Source organism: Choloepus didactylus, chromosome 17 (genome assembly GCF_015220235.1).
Source record: "Choloepus didactylus isolate mChoDid1 chromosome 17, mChoDid1.pri, whole genome shotgun sequence".
NCBI classification, from domain to species: Eukaryota; Metazoa; Chordata; class Mammalia; order Pilosa; family Megalonychidae; genus Choloepus; species Choloepus didactylus.
In genome coordinates this window covers 52,864,872-52,881,555 of record NC_051323.1, presented here as the reverse complement: position 1 = coordinate 52,881,555, position 16,684 = coordinate 52,864,872, and the positions used below count along the sequence as shown (strand labels likewise).

The 16,684-nt window shown below is 35.5% G+C and overlaps 1 protein-coding gene and 1 long non-coding RNA gene across 3 annotated transcripts in view; both read right to left on the bottom strand.

Moving 5' to 3' along the window:
• The window catches only part of MAP4K3 (mitogen-activated protein kinase kinase kinase kinase 3), a 194,672-nt gene that overhangs the window by 160,830 nt on the left and 17,158 nt on the right, over window positions 1-16,684 (bottom strand). The window lies entirely within an intron of this gene.
• On the bottom strand, window positions 14,833-16,179 carry LOC119512934. The gene is made up of 3 exons (XR_005212486.1): window positions 16,127-16,179; window positions 15,472-15,581; window positions 14,833-14,905 (listed from the first exon to the last, which is right to left on the bottom strand). It is a non-coding gene; the product is annotated as an uncharacterized LOC119512934 (long non-coding RNA).

Genomic DNA, 16,684 nt, shown 5'->3' with positions numbered 1-16,684 from the left:
ATTAGACAATTACACAATGCCACTTGGTGCCCATGGGCCTCAAATTCAAACCCCTCATTGTCCTTTAAAAAGAAAAACCGGTATTTCTCAGTTGTGATGCCACCATTATCCAACTGCCCAGGCCAGAACCCTGCAAGGCAACCCTTCCCTTCACTTTCTCACCCCTCCATTCACAGAAGTATTTATGTCTTGAAACCTTTTACTTCTCTGTTGCCACACCTAGGGCGACAGTTCAGGCCCCTATCATCTCTTCTCGGGAATACTGCAAGCCTTCACTTGGCACTGGCTCTTTACAATCCATGGATTTTGGTTTTCACTTGTATTAGCATAAGATGCTCATGATATTTCCTTATGAGTTTTTAAGTATCTGCTGCAGTGGTAGGTTTGCCTTCTTTTTTGTTGCTAATAATCATTAATAAATATTATGCCTTCTCTTTTATTTCTTACTTGATCTTGCCAGAGGTTTGTCTTTTTTACTTACCTTTTCAAATATCCAGCATTAGATTTTATTGATCTCTTTTTTTCCTGTTTAAATCTTGCCCCTCCTTATTATTTACATTTCTTACAATGCTGTGAATATACACTGCTCTTTTCCTAATTCCTTGGGTTGAATGCTTAACCAGTTTATTTTCTGTTGGTTTTTAATAAATAAATTTACAACTGTAAATTATGATCACAAGTCCTCCTTTATCTATATCCATTAGTTCTGATAATTTTTCAACATAAATACTACGTAATTTTCATTATAATTCCTCTTTCACTAATGAGTAATACAGTGTTTTCTAGCTTCCAAAAGTACAGCTCCTGGTCATGAAGAAATATACAAAACAATGGTCAACACGCAATGAAGTACAGTGATCCCTGAAAAAGGAAAAACAAAACCCCACGCAGTTCCATGATTGTAGGGCTATAGTCTAGAGACAGTTTCCAGGCCACAGTGCAGGGATGCAGACGGAGCACGATAGTATCCCAGAGTTGAGGAGATGGAGTTAGGAGTCCGGATAAGCCAAGGGGGTCTAGAATTCACAGGACAGAGTACCAGAGAAGAGAGAACTACACAGAGAGGAAGCTCTGGAATCCTGGAGAGGGCCCACCTGAGGTTTTCAGCTCAGTAGTGATCAGTGCATGTGTGTGAGAAAATGCCCAAGGCCTAAAACAGAACCACCAGAAAGGAGAAATGAGATTAAGACCCAAAATTCATTGAGGGCTGGGAATAGTCAGTGTTCCCATCAATCAGAGTGGAAAATCTCACAATTTAAGAGACATCATTTAAGAGTATTAAGAAGTATATTGTCTTATTGCCTGAACTATAGGCTGCCGTGGTCTCACCAAAGCTTAAAAAACAATTCTCAAAAGAATGTTTCAAAGTAACCTAACTCCCTAGAACAAAACTCAAAAATACTAATAAGAATACAAAAATACCCATTACACAACAAGGTAAAATTCACAGTATCTGGAGTCCAGTCAAAGTTACTAGGCATATAAAATACTAGAAAAATACAACCAATAATGGCGAGGAAAATCAATTAATAAACACAGGTCCAAAATATCATAAAGATAGAATTAGTGTACAAGGACAGTAAAATAATTATTATAGCTATATTCTTTATGTTCAATAAATATTGAACAAGACATGAAGAAAAACAGAGTATGAAAAAGACCCAAACCATACTTATAGATGAAAACAAAAATAACTGAGATAAAAAAATATATATACACTGGATAGGATAGCAACAGATTATAGACACCAGAGAAGAAAAGATCAATGAACTTGGAAAAAAAAACAGCAATAGAAATAGCAAAATGAAATAGAGAGAGAAAAGACTGGAATACAATGAAAAGCATCATCAGTCAGGGTCAACTTCAAGCTGCTTAATACAGAGGTAAGTAGAAAAAACTTTTTTGAAAAATGGCCAAATATTTTCCAAATTTAATGAAAACTATAAACCCACAGATTCCACGACCTTAATGAATGGCTGGCATAAGAAATATTCAGAAAACTACATCAAGGCACATCATAATTATATTGCTTTAAATGGTGATAAAGAGAAAAATATTGAAAGCAGCCAGAGAAAAAACAGACACATAGCTACAGAGGAATAAAGATATGAAAGAAAGACTTCTGGTTGGAAACAATGCAAGGTGGAATGTATAGCAACATTTTAAAGTACTGAAGGAAAAAAAAAGTCAACCTTGAATTATATACCAATAAAAGTCTCTTTCAAAAATGAAAACAAGGATGTGAAGAAACTGTAATTCCTGTGCATCGCTAGTGGGAAAGTAAGATGTTGCAGGCATTTGGAAAACAAATTTGGCAGTCCTTCAAAAGTTAAAAAATAAAATTACCATATGACCAAACGACTCATAGGTATGTACCCCAAAGACCTGAAAACAGGGACTCAGAGAGATACCTGTATAACAATTTTCACAGCAGCATTATTCACAATAACCAAAAGGAGGGAGCAACCCAAATGTCTATTAACACACAAATGGATAAAATGTGGTGTATATATACAATGGAACTATTATTTGGCCAAAAAAGGAATGAACTTCTGATACATGCTGCAACATGGAGGAACCCTGAAAATAACTATGCTAAGTGAAATAAGACATATGCAAAAGGACAAATATTGTATGATTCCACTTATACGAAATGTCTAAAACAGGCAAATTCACAGAGATAGATAGTATATTAGATGATACCAGGGGTTGGGGAGACATGGGAATGGAGAATTATTGCTTAATGAGTTAAGAATTTCTGACTGGACAATGAAAAAGTTTTGGAAAAAGTGATGATGGTTGCACAATGCTGTAAAGGTAATTACTCTCTAAATTGTACACTTAAAATAGCAAATTTTATGCTATATATATATATATATATTTTTTTTTTTTTACCACACAATATTTTTCTTGAATGAAGGCAAAATAAAGACTTTTTAGACATAAAAAATTTGGGAAAATTCATCATCATCAGATTTGCACTATAAAAAATATTAAAGCAAATCTTTCAAACAGAAGGGAAATACATATTAACCATGTACTTATATACAATTAATATATTTTACTATATATAAATAGTTAACATATATTAAATATATATTATATATCATATAAAATATATAATTTAATATATTTATAATAATTATATAATTGTTATATATTAACCCGACAGAAATACATATTAGCAAAAAGGACTAAAAAGCACCAGAAATGGTAAACATGTGGTAAATAAATAAAAGATTTCTTTTCTTGTTTTTCAAATCTCTTTAAAAGACAAATGACTGATTAAGGCAAAAATAATAACAGAATTTTGGGGTTTCAAAACATTTAGGAGTAAAACATTTGACAACAACACCACAAAAGACAGGAGGGAGAGTGTTGTTGGGTTCTTATGCCTTATGTAAAGTAAAATTACTTGAAGGTTGACTGTGTAGGACTGCTCAATTCAGAAGATAGAGAAGAAAAAAGATAACAAAGAACAGATGGGATGAACAGAAAATAAATAGCAAGATGGTAGATTTAAATCCCACCAGATCAATAATATTTAATATAAATGGTCTAAAACACTTCAATTAAAAGGCAGGTATTGTCAGATTGGATTAAAACAAAAAAGAAGCAAGTCCCAACTTTATGCTGCCTAGCAAAAAAACTGAACAATACATTTTTTTTAAAAACACCAATAGTTAAAAGTAAAAGGAAGGAAAAAGATATATATCATTCTCACTCTAATCAAAAGAAAGCTTAGTTATATTACTATTAGACAAAGCAAGTCTCAGAACAAAGAATCTGTTCAGGATTAAAGGGGTCATTTCATAATGATAGAGGTCAATTCATTAAGAGGACATGACATCCTAAATGTTTATGCACCAAAATACATGAAACAAAACCTGATAGAAGAAGAATTAGGCAAATCTGCAGGAATAATTAGATACTCCAATCTTGTCTGAATAATGGATACAAGTAAAAAGAAAATCTGTAAAGATAGAGAAGACTTAAGCAACACTATCGGCTTGATCTGACATTTATAAAGCACTCCACTCACCAACAGCACAATATACATTCTTTTCCAGACACATGGAAAACACTCCTGACCATAAAGTCTGTCTGGATAAATTTGAAAGAATTCAAATAACACAAGTATGTTCCCTTACAACACTGGAATTTTATTAGACATCAATAATAGATCTCTGGGAAATCCCCCAAGCATTTGGAAACTAAATAACACAAAGAAAAAAATCAAAAGGGAAAATACAAAGTATTTTTAAATAAATGCAAATGAAAACAAAATATCCCAATTTTTGAGACAACAGCTTTTTAAAATAATACACAGAAGGAAGTTTACTGTACCAAATGAATATATTAGAACATAAGAAAGGTCTTGAGTCGAAAACTTCAGCTTCCATCTCACAAAACTAAAAAAAATAACAGCAAAATGAAACCCCAAGAAGCAGAAAAAAGAAAATACAAAATATCAGGATGGAAATCAATGAAACCAAACAGTAAAACAATCAAGATCCATGAAATCTAAAGTGGGTTCTTCAAGAAGATCAATAAAATTAAAGCTCTGTTATCTCTGAGAAGATACACCTCTAGCCAGGCTGATCAGGAAAAAAAGATACAAATTTCCATATCAGGGAGGAGAGAGATGACATCACCACAGTTTCTAGAGATATTAAAAGGAGGAAGAAACATGATTGATTTTATGCCATTAAATTTCAACTTGGATGAAATGGACAATCCCTTGACAGATACAAACTACCAAAGATCAATAAAAGAAGAAATGGATTACCTGAATAGCCCTATAACTATAAAAGAAACTCAATCTGTAGTTTAAAAAAATACCCCACAAAGAAACTTCCAGGCCCAAATGGCTTCCCTGGTGAATTGTACCAAGATTTAAGGAAAAATAATACCAATTCTAGACAAACTCTAACAGAAGATGGAAGAGCATACTTTCCAAATCATTCTATGAGGCATTACTATTATCAAAAATCAGACAAAACTCTTACAAGAAAACCACAAATATTTCTCATGAATAGAGGCAAAAATTCTTAAAATTTTAGCAAATAAAATTCAATGATATGTCAAAAGGATAATATATGATGACCATGTGGGGTTTACGCCAAGAATGCAAGGTTGGTTTAGCCTTAGAATATCAATCAGTGTAATTCACCACATTAACAAAACAATCAGGACCATATTAAACAAAACAAAACAAATAATCATCTCCACAGATGAAAAAGCATTATAGATAAAATCCAACATCCATTCCTGGTACAAACTCTCAACAAAGTAGAATTAGAAGGGAACCTCCTGAACTTAATAAATGGCATCTACAAAAACCTGCAGCTAATGCCAGAGGAAATGGTGAAAGCTTAAATGCTTTCCTCCTAAGAGCAGCAAGGCAAGGATGCCCAATTTTATCATTTCTATTCAATAACATTGTACCGGCAGTTCTAGCCAGTGAAATAGAGGCAGAAAAAGAAATAAAAGGCATTTAAATTGCAAAGGAAGAAGTAAACTCTATTGGTAGACAACATGACCACCTGCCCCACAGTCAGCAAACTTTTTCCTGTAAATACTATGTAAATAGTAAATATTTTAGGCTTTTGGGGCCACTTATGGTCTCTGTTGCTTCCACTACAAACCCACTAAAGTGGGTTTAATAAAAACATCTGACAACAGCAAGAGCTGGCGAAAACATGGAAAAACAAACTCTCATTCATTACTGGTAGGAATGGATTCTGGAAAAAAAGTTAGCAGTTTCTTTAAAAATTAAACATCCACCTAATAAATGACGCAGATATTCCATTCTTAAGTATCTGCCCAAGAAAATTACAAGTCCCAAAAAGACTTGTGCGTGAATGTTCATAGCAGCATTAACCCATAAACTGGTGAATAAATAAACAACATGTAGTGTATCCACAAGGGGAATACTAGTCAGCAATGGAAAAAAACTGAACTACTGATACATGCATCAACAGATGACCTCAAAACTTCACGCTAAGTGAAAGCCAGACACAAAAAGTCACATATCTTACGATCCCTTTTATTTGAAATTTTTATTGAAAGTAAAACTACAAAAACAGCAGATGAGTGAGTGCCTGGGGCTAAGGGTGAGAGCAAGGTGAGTGCTCAAAAGGACATGAGGGAACTTTTGTGAAGAGGGAAGTCCTCCAAACCATTCTGTGGAGATGAATGCACAATTGTATAAATTTACTAAAAATGAGACTGTGCACTTACAATGGGTAGCTGGTAAGGATTATAAACTATACCTCAACAAAGCTGAAAAAATTATATTAAAAAATACTTCTAGAACTTAAAAGAAAATCTTAGTGATCTTGAGTGTGGAAAGTATTTCTTAAATACCACCGAAAAAGCATGAAAAAGAACCATGAATGAATAAACAAATGGTAGTATATCTATACAATGGAATATTACTCACAATAAAAAGGAACAAACTACTGATAAACACATCAACCTGAATGAATCGCACAATAATTAAGGTAAGTAAAAGAAACCTTGATTCCACTTACATAAAATTCTAGAAAATGCAAACTAATCTATACTCACAGGAAGCACATCAGTGGTTGTCTGGGGACCAGGAAGGGGCAGAAAAGAGAACTACATAGGGGCAAAGAAACTTTTGATGATTACGAATGTTATTATTTTGATTGTGGTGATAGTTTCACATACGTACATATGTTAAAGATTATCAAATTGTACAATTTAAATATGTGCAGTATTATCATATGTCAATTACATTCAAATAAAACATTTTTAAACTTAAAAAAAAAAAAAAAAAAAGAAAGAAAACACCTCAAAGTTCATTTCCACACAGTAGCTTTTCTTGGCATTCCCAGGCAGAATCTGTATGCACACAGAAGTTAAGAAAATACTTAAAAAAAAAAAAAAATCACACTGCATTATACTTATTTGTATATTTGTCTTCCTTGTTACGGTAATGAGTTCCTCGACTGTCTCACAGAAGAGTTTAGTGGGCAGAGCAAAGAAATGAGAAGAAAAGTAAAACACAGTAGATACAGAAACATGCTCAAGAGTTGAAAACTAAAGTCAGAAGACAAGGTAATTTTAACATTGTGGACAGAAACTGGTTAAAAAGAATTATCCAGATTTTATGTGTAATCGCTGTTTGCTTTACCCCGTAAACAATACCGGTTAACTAATACTATAATAAATGTAAAGACAGACCTCTTGTTCACAAGCAGTAAGATAAAGACAGTGTGGTAAAGAGAAGAAACAAGCTAAGAGGGTAGGCAGTACCTAAATCGATAGTTTCTCAGTGCTAATTCCAATAATAGACTGAAAAGAGCAGAAAGGCATTTCTGCTGTAAAAGATACTTTTGAAAAACCTCTTACCAAAAAACCTGAAACACAAAACGCTGCATTTGTATATGTCCAATATTCACCACTTCTGATCATATCAGGGAAATAACTTTGGCTATCCTCTTTTAGTGCTTTTTAGTTTCTGATTATTTACACCTAGGTTTTGATGGGAGGATAGGAATTTGGAATGGGGAAAAAGAGGCTGTTAAAACTGTCTATTAACAAGAAGGCTGAGTCCCAGTTCAGGAAAAGGCCACTGCATTATATAAGAAAAGAGGCAGCTGAAACCTTGATGGGTTGGCAGGATATACCATAAGCAGCTGGAATGAAGAATTCTGAGTCACCTCTTTCAATCAACAACCTGGATCCGTTTCAGTAATTTGGACAAAATTTCACAGTTCTAGAAAATTAGAGTAATATAATCATAACAAAGCAACTTGTTATACTGAAAAGATTTTAGAATTTTTTGTAAAGCTTTCCATCGATATAAATTTTGGTTCTGTGCCCACACATTATTATAACAAATGCTTCTGAAAACAGTTACAGTCATTTCATTCTAACAGCCAAGAATCTCACTACATGATTTTTGAACAGATACACAAGCATGAGAAGAAAAATAGAATTTGTCTTCAAGAGACAAATGTTAATTTAGTTATAATGAAAAAAGGTCTTTGAGTGGTTGAAGATCATAACTAGTACTTTTAACACAATGAAGTACAAAAACATTTTAATAACTTTTAAAAAGCATTCTAGCTTTTCAAAAACAAAATATTCTCACTAGATTATCAATTAAAACAAAATGAACAGAAAAGCCATTTTAAACACATTATTACTCCAAAAGGGGCATGTAGAATAATGCTATTTTGTACTGGTTTGGATCTGTTATGTACCCCACAGAAGGCCATGTTCTCTTAATCCATCCCTGAGGGGGCAGACCTATTGTTGGTGGGACCTTTTGATTAAGCTGTTTCCATGGAGATGTGATCCACCCAATTCAGGGTGAGTCTTAATCCTTTACTGGAATCCTTTAAGAGAGCTCATGGAGAGAGAGAGACCTTAGAGACACTAAGAGGGAAATGCATTTTGGAGACAAAGAGCCATTTTGAAACCAGAACCCAAGAGAAGAAAGGACTAGGAGACATTAGCCATGAGCCTTCCCATGTGACAGAGGAACCATGGATGCCATTAGCCTTTCCTCAGAGAAGGTATCTACCTCCTGATGCCTTAATTTGGACATGTTCAATCTCCAATGAAAAAGTCAACCCATCTCTGGTATATTGTATTCTGGCAGCTTTAACAAACTGAAAAGCTTTTAAAGGTACATAAATTTCATAGTTATTGCTACTTATTACTTTCCTATATAATTTTCTCATTCAAATGAAACATGCCCACACCATACAGTGTAGACAGGCATTAAGTATATCTTTCAGAAATAATAAAATATGTTTGAAAGAACAAAAGATGTTGATGTCATAATAACTTTAAAAATAAAGAGAATCCAATGTCCTCTGAAATACAGGATAGTAATTAAACAGAAACATTTTAAAGTAAGATAAATTTCATATAATTTTATGGCTTAAAATGAAAGTGTATTTCCTAAGAGGACTAGGAAATGGACAACTACATCAGAAGACTATCTTCTTAGCCTCTACTTTTAGTTGAGACTGGAATCCAATCTGAGAGCATAGTACAGAGAGACAGCAAATCAGTTTGCCTCCCTGACTTCTGGCATAAATGCAGATTTTGGCTACATTTTTCCTATTTGAATTATACTATAAACTTGTGGTGCATGCTCCAAATTGATTGTACGACCTACATTCCCTCTCTAAATAGTCACTCCATTTCAGTATGCAAGGGTAAGGAAAAAGAACGATACATGGTTTCAGTGTCAATATTTATTTGGAGCCAATCACATGACAGGTGTAACGCTGCCTGCTGGGACACAAAGTTCTTGTTAGCTTATGCTTAATGTCTTTGTTATGTGGTATAACTGTACTGTTAGAATTCTGAAAGCCCATTTCCTGGGACCAGTGAGAAAGTGGATGGAACTAGTAAACTGGCACAGGCTTCATCATTAATTGCATTCTGGATATATCAAGCATTTCTGTTCTACAAACGAGCTGAGAAGCACAGAAGTCTTTAAACTTGAAAAAACAATTTGAAGGGAAGTAACAACTGGGATTATTAGCACTAAAAAACTCTTAAGGTCTGGGGGAGAAGGACTAAATACAGTATCTTCAGATTCCAAGGACATTGGCTCCATTTACATGGTGGCAAATAAGAGGAGGCTTAAATCTGCGGCAGCAATGAATGTTTTAGGGCACTCTACAGTTTACAAAGTACTTTTCACATACATTTCATTTTTAATTTTCCTGACTTTAAGGATCAAATGTTCCAGAGAACACACTGCACTAACATAGCAAACAAGACAAAAAGAATCAAGTCAAAGAAGAACATTCTTCCAGAGGCAAGAATCAACTGACAGTCAGAAGCTCAAGGAAGAAATCCATGCAACTGCCTTTCTCATGGAGGAAAGAGGATGCAGGAACCAGAGCAGGATGCTGAGGGAACAACCTGGGAGTGCGGGGAATGTCTCAACATGGAGAAAAGACCATGAAATGGCCTTCAAGACCAGAATGTTCACTACATCTAGAAGCATCTCCCTCAGCTATAAGCTAAAGAATTCACTGTAGCAATTAATTTCTTCCTTTTTTCCATCCAAGGCACTAGTCTAGAAGCTGGAGAGATAACAACGAATAGGACAGAGAAGGTTCCTGATCCCACAAAGCTTACTTTCTAGTAGGGGAAAACAAAAAAAAAAAAAAACAAGAAAATATCAAATTTTTCTCTATGTAGGAGAAAATGAAAAGCCTGGATGATGTGATAGAGAGAATATTATTGAGACAGGATGACATAAAAATAAAAATAAATAAATAAAACCCCAGAAACCCTCGGGGAAACATCTAGAAGGGCTTGCTTAAACAGGATTATGAATATAGGCCCAAATTTACATTAGTGAAGAACAGGAATAAATATTATTAAAATAATAGTTAACATGTATAGAGTATTTGCTATGTACAGGGTGGCTGTACTAAGATTTTAATACTTCATTATTTAAACATAACAGTAACCTTTTTAGGTAAATACTATTAAGCACCCTCATCTTACAAATGGTAAACTGAGGCAAAGAGAAGTTAAATTACTTGTCCAAGGTCACAAAACTAAAAACTGCTAGAGTTACAATTCAAATCCAGCAATCTGGCTCAAGGATCAAGTAGCATCTACTTAGCAGATACTAAACTGACATTGCAGTAGATTTCTTGTATCTTCTCATTGTCTACTGCATGTAATGAACTTCTGTCTGCCTCCATGAATTAACCAGCAAGAGACCTAACAAAGGTTTACATGCTTTTTTCTTAGCTAGTAGAAACTACATCCCGACTTCCAGTTTTTACCTAGGTTATAATGAAACTCGTCAAAGAGAGCACAGCAGCAGTGAAAGAACAAGGCTACCTTCCTTGGACCAGAAGAAGAAAACTAAAGTTCTAACACAGAAACTAAAGAGGACTCATACAAGAGGTGAGAAAACTACAGCTCTGAGCGGTTAATAACTGAACCACAGTCATATCTACAATTAGTAAGGGAGTCAGCAGTAGAACCCAGGTTCTATTTGAAATCTCTGCACCATTTTCCTCAGGTTTTGATAATGGGGACCAGATTAAAGCTGACGACCAGAAACTCCACTGCAGCCTGGAGGATGGAATGGGTACAGAGCCAGCAGTGAGAAAACGGTTGTGCTGGTTTGGATGTATTATGTCTCCCCCAAAATGCCATGTTCTTTAATGCAATCTTGTGGGGGCAGATATTAGTGATGATTGGGTTGGAATATTTGGATTAGGTTGTTTCCATAGAGATGTGACCCACCCATTTCTGGGTAATACCTCTGATTAGATTATTTGCATGAGGTGTGGCCCCACCCATTCAGTGTGGTCTTGATTTAATCATTAGAATCCTATATAAGAGCTCAGACAGAAGGAGCTCACTGCTGCATCCAAGAGAGACATTTTGAAGACGGCCATTGAAAGTAGACTTGCTACTCCAGAGTTTGCCTGGGAGAAACTAAGAGAATACCCTCAGATGCCTAGAGAGAAACTTCCTGGGAGAAAGCCATTTTGAAACGCAACCTGGGAGCAAAAGAAGAAGACACCAGCCATGTGCTTTCCCAGACAACAGAGGTGTTCCAGATGCCATCGGCCATTCTTCTGTGAAGGTACCCAACTGCTGACGCCTTAGCTTGGACACTTTTATGGCCTTGAGACTGTAACTCTGTAACCAATAAACCCCCTTTATAAAAGCCAATCCATTTCTGGTATTTTGCATAAGAGCCGTATTAGCAAACCAGAACAATGGTATCGGTGAGAAAAGCAAGCACAATCACAAGATATCTGAAAACAAAAACTGGCAGCCCAAAACGGGTCACAGCCAGTCACTATAAAGATAGGGATTAACTGTGAGAATCCACTGGCTATATATATGGAACAGTAACATGGCAGAGGTGTGATTCCAGAACAGGGATAAATCAGAAAGGGAACACAATCAGAACAACTCTTAAGAAAAGCAAGCCTGGGGTAGAGGTGGGTGCACTGAACTACCAAACAAGGAAGTCTGCTCACAAAACTGTCCTCAGAGCTAACTGAACAGTTCCTGGAGGACAACATGCCCAGGCTCCACCTCATATGTAAATAAGCTCTTGAATAAGCTTAGCTTTAGGATACTTTTTGCCTTTCATGGGGGACACTTTCAATCTCCTGCTTCTCACAGGGAATGTACAAGATTCTGATGTATTACCCAAGTACATTATTCCTTTCCACCTCGTATCAGCCTCTATATCTTTAAGTAATGACACCGAGTTATTCACAGATTACCATTACCAACATCTCCATCAAAAGCCACAAATGAGAAGCAAAGATGAGCACCCATCTTGCCTGAAAATGAGTGCTCCCCAGATACAGGAAAAAACACCCTGCTCTTAATTTTAAAGTTACATCTTCCTGCCCAGTACCAGCATTTAGGAATTTTAGAGTTTTACGTTAAAATATTCTATTAAGTAGTTTTCAGAAACCATTTGGGGGGAGGGGTAAAATGTTAAGTAGCAATTCAAAAACAGCTTAGTTTACAATAATGTCAGGCAACTTTTTTTCAGAATAAATTTTCTTAAGAAAATGCATCAGCAACGTTTTTGAGAAACTGCCTCCATTCCCACCCCAACTGCCACATACTTACCAATTTCTATTTCCTGCCCTGCCTACTGTGCCTCAATTTTCCTATGAGTAGGAACCAATCTAATGCTTTAAACTGTGAATGAAAACCAAGTTTTATACAAATGGTAATTCATTTATCCAAATTTAAACCACCAAACAATTTCATAAAGCATCATACATACGATCACCAACAATTTTTTGGAGAACTAAGAAGGTCAAGAGTCTATAAGCAATTCCACAAACTAGCAATTTTTGGAACTAGCAATTCCACAAACAATGGCCCATAACTGGGTATGGCTCATAACCAGAATTTACTAGTTAATCTTCATTTCTGTGAAATAATAGACTGCACTTGAAAAATTCAAACTCCTAGGAAGTGAGGTGGTATTTCAAAGTCACAGATCTCAAACAGCTCCAAATGAACGGGTACAATTTTAAACTAATGTAGCACAACTGGACAAGCATCCGAATTAATGATAAAAGTTTCCTTCAGATTTTTTATGCCAACTGATCTGATTTTGCTTTAGCAACAGGAGAAATTTACCATGCTCGAAACTAAAGAAATGGGAATTCTCAGTGCACAAAAGATCTCTCTGATCTGCATAATTAATTGGAAGACAAGTAACAAGTACGACCTAACTTCAACTTAATTATGATTTCGTTCAAACAGATCAAGGAGATTAAATGTCCTGAAAACTGAGTGGGAGAAGTAGAGATAACCAGTAAAAAGGAGAAAAGAAAATGGAATTATGGTGAAAACAAGACAATTGTGTGCATTATTTCAACAAAGACCAAAGAAACTAAACCACATTCTGATAGTTTTTATGGTTTTTATGCCCCTCCAATATGTGTAAATTAAATAACAGTAGACAATAGTTGCTTTGGTGTCCACTGATAGCAGTTAATACGTATGAAGCATTATAAATCAACCACATTCAGAAGAGTAAATTCCCTCTATCACTATCTTGTCTCTGATCTTAAGACTCAAATTCAATTAAACTGGTCCATGAATATACTAAAAACCAATGAATTACACACTTTAAATAGGTGAATTGTATGGTATACGAATTATCTTTCAATAAAGCTGTTAAAAAAATTTAAATCAGAGTCAGAAACTAGAATACAAGTTACCAGGGACCAGGGTGTATGTATGGGAATGGGGGGTTAACGCTTAATGGGTACAGAGTTTCTATTTGGGGTGATGGAAGTTTTGGTAATGGACAATGGTGATGACACACAGCACAACACTGTGAATGTAATTAACACCAGTGAACTGGATATCTGAAAGTGGCTAAAGGGGGATATTTTAGGTTGTATATGCTACAAGAAAAAATTAAAAAGAAAAAAAACCCACCAGACTGTCCAAAACAGTGAACACTATTGTAAACAACGGACTTCAGTTAACAGTATAATTATAACAGTATTGTTTCATCAACTTCAACAAAGGTAGCACACTAATGCAAACCGTTAATAACAGGGAAAGCGGGGGTGGGGTGCGTATGGAAACTGAGTTTTCTGCAAAATTTTCCTGTAAACCTACAACTTCTCTAATTAAAAAAAAAAAAAAATTAAATCAGATGCTGAGAAAATGGTGCTCCAAGTGTTTGAAGACAAAACTCCAGAATAATGAAACTTTTCTATGTAAGCTGACCAATGAAACCAAATGTAAACCACACTGGTGAAACAGAATTAATTAAGATGTTTCCAGCATGTTAATAAAAGAAAATCTTTAACTGATTTGGTTCTAAACTTGATCAGCAGCCAGCTAAACGCCTCTGCTAATTGCAACTCTGACCCACTCCTTTCCCCTCTGTGCAAAAGACATATGTGAAGAGGGTGAGAACCACATGCTTCCACCAGAAGGAAAAAAATAATCTTCTGGCAATTGTCAAGGGATTTTTTCGGAAAAAAATAAAAAGCTCTCTATGCTTTATTCCAGAACATTTTTAAAAGCACAAACTACTTTCCTACAAGTATAATCTCCTCAACTAACTAGATGAAAAGAAATCTCCTTTAATGAGAATGCAATGCCATTTCTGCATGTTTGCCTTTCAAGGAAATTTATTTTTTCCTAACCAACCACCATTTGCTCTCATATGCAGGACAGTATTTTGAGGATTTTTCTGATACTACTGAGTCACTTCCACTCAGTCACTTTTTGGCAGTATTGATTAATGGTTAACAGTAGGAATTCTAGAGCCATACATACTATTTGGGTTCAACTTCCGGCTCTGCCATTTCCTAGCTGTGGAACCCTGGGCAAATCACTTGAGCTCTCTGTGTCTCTATGTTCTCATCTGTAAAACAGAGATAAAGTTCCTACATCACAGCATCAATGTGAAACTAAAATTGGTTATTTTAGTCTTGAAGTTCACAAAACAATACTCAGCACATAAGAAAGGGCTATATAATTATCATTTCAAAGAATAAACGAACAACTTTGTTAAAAGTATGAGAAAAGTTTGGCTTATAAATTTGTAAAACAGAGTGATGACAATTCCTAAAAAGCCATAAAGGTATAGTAATATTGAACAAATATGTAAATGGACAGTAGACGGAGGGAGCCAGGTTTCTTATTATTGGAGAAAGAGGTTACAGATGAGCAATGGAGGAAGCCTAGAATGAATCATGTATTACTAGATTAGATCCAGAGATATGAGTATGAGCTCATGTTTAGCTTAATAAAGATTCAGATATAATTATAGAACTATATATATACATGGGTTAGTAATATACACATTTATTTCCTTTTTCTATCTGGTGAGTGGGCCTAGAAGCAAAGCCATACCAGCAGCAAAAAGCACACCCAGAATCCAGATCTTGGTTTCTAATACCCATCTCCAATAAAAGGAACCTGAGTTACCTGGAGAAATGGCTGATTATAGGGCTGAGGCAGGGAAAATACCAAGATGAGCCTGGACATCTTGTAATGCGAGAAAGTAAAGAAGTGATCAGGAACAAAAAGATGGGAACCTATCAAAGGGACAAAGGAAACAACCTTAAAGAACTTCCAAGGGCCAAAGGTGGAACAACTTGGGCGACAAATTAAATAATGTAGTATTGGATATTAACCCAAAGTATAAAGTAAATATCCATGAATCCATACTGTTATAAAATAAATGAATAAACAGATGATGGGAAAGACATAAATGTCCCATATAAAAGATTCCCAAGTAATTTATATAGATACTCTACCCCCCTCAAAGAGGGGAAGCTTAGCTTCCTAGGCCTTGAGGGTAGGCTGTGTTTAGTTCTTGCTTCCAAAGAGTACAGCATAGAAAGGTGGGAAAAAAGTAACTTTACAGTGGAGAAACCTGGTAAACACTACCTCAACCAGGTGATCAAAATGAACATCAGCAGTGACAAGTTTTGTAAATGCTATGTTCCGGTTTGTTAATGCTGCTATTATGCAAAATACCAGAAATGGTTTGGCTTTTATAAAGGGGGTTTATTTGGTTACAAAGTTACAGTTTTAAGGCCATAAAAGTGTCCAAGCTAAGGTGTCAACAATACGGTACCTTCACTGAAGGATGGCCAATGGCGTCTGGAACACCTCTGCTGTCTGGGAAGGCATGTGGCTTGTGTCTTCTTCCTTTGTTCCCAGGCTGTGTTCCAAAATGACATTCTCCAAAATGTTGCTCTTGGGGCGTTTTCTCCTCTCTTAGATTCTCCAGAGCAAACTCTCTGCTAGCATCTCCAAACTGTCAGCAAAAGTCTGCTTTCAATGGCCATCTCTAAAATGTCTGTCTGAGCTGCTCTCCAAAATGTCACTCTTAGCTGCTCTGAGGTACTTCTGTTTGTGAGCTCTTTTATAGGACTCCAGTGATTAAATTAAGACCCACTCTGAATGGGTAGGGTCCATCTCTCCGTGGAAATTATCCAATCAAACATTCACTCACAGTTGATTCAGTCACATCTCCATGGAAACACTCAATCAAAGGATTCCAACCCAATCAAACACTAATACGTCTGCCCCTAAAAGACTGCATTAAAGAACATGGCGTTTTGGGGGACATAATACAGCCAAACCAGCACATGGTATGCCATCTCTTTCGTCATACTCCCAAAAACCATAA